Source organism: Microtus ochrogaster, chromosome 17 (assembly GCF_000317375.1).
Source record: "Microtus ochrogaster isolate Prairie Vole_2 chromosome 17, MicOch1.0, whole genome shotgun sequence".
Lineage (NCBI taxonomy): Eukaryota > Metazoa > Chordata > Mammalia > Rodentia > Cricetidae > Microtus > Microtus ochrogaster.
Genome location: NC_022019.1, coordinates 19,223,581 through 19,224,519, shown reverse-complemented (window position 1 = coordinate 19,224,519; position 939 = coordinate 19,223,581).

The following is a 939-nucleotide window of genomic DNA, read 5'->3' as shown; positions in this document are numbered from 1 at the left end:
GTCGGGCTTCCAGAACATTCCCTGCCCATTTTGTGAATCTAATACCTGATATAAAATTTCTAATTACAGGCACTCAATTCTCTCTCCTAGGAGATCTGAAGCTTCAAACGCTAGCTCTTTGCCAGATCTTTTCTTCTCCCTGGAAAGCCCTTGCCAGACAGCCACATTTTATTCTGTCCGATCCAGGCTTTTTATCTGCTCTCCACCAGACGAGCACAAAATGCTTCATGTGCCGGCTGTGCAGGCAATCCCCTTCCAGTATCTGCGTGTGCACACTCCCCCCATACCAGCGTGCTGTGGAAAGCGCCCCAGAGGTATTTTTCAGGTTCTGGCAAAACCACCGAAATGCTTCTCAAACAAAAACCTTTACAATTTCAAAGAGTGTTGGGACAACAGGAGTTTAGAAGCATCAGGGGCTTTTCTCTGCGCCTTTATATCAAACCCGCAGAACAGAGGGTGCCAGATTCAGATGTGAAGTGGTGAATTATGAAGTGCAAATGTCATTTTGGCAAGAGGGAAGTCTGATGGATTCATATTCAAATGTTTGCAAAACCAAGCTCTTTGGCTTGTGTGTGTTCTGGAGTGCTGGCCAGAAACTTTAGATCCCCAGAATTGGTGAATAGCATTGTCAAGGAAATAAAACGGCTCAAAACAAACCAAAGACCATAAAACCCTGATCTATCCCATCTATTCTGGATACTAACGGATATATTTGCAGTTCCTTTATGGCATGTTTTGCCAGAGACCTAGGTAGGTTCAAGGTGACCCTAGGAAATGCAAAGCCAGAAAGGCCATCGGGGCTGCCTTTGGCCTGACTCATCATGAGAAAGGGTCAAAGGTGGAGGCAGAAAGAAGGATCCTGGGAAACTCTAGGGCAAGCAGACCACTCTGGAGCCTCTGTTGATAGACATTTGGCTGGATTATCTCCTGGTCTGCATC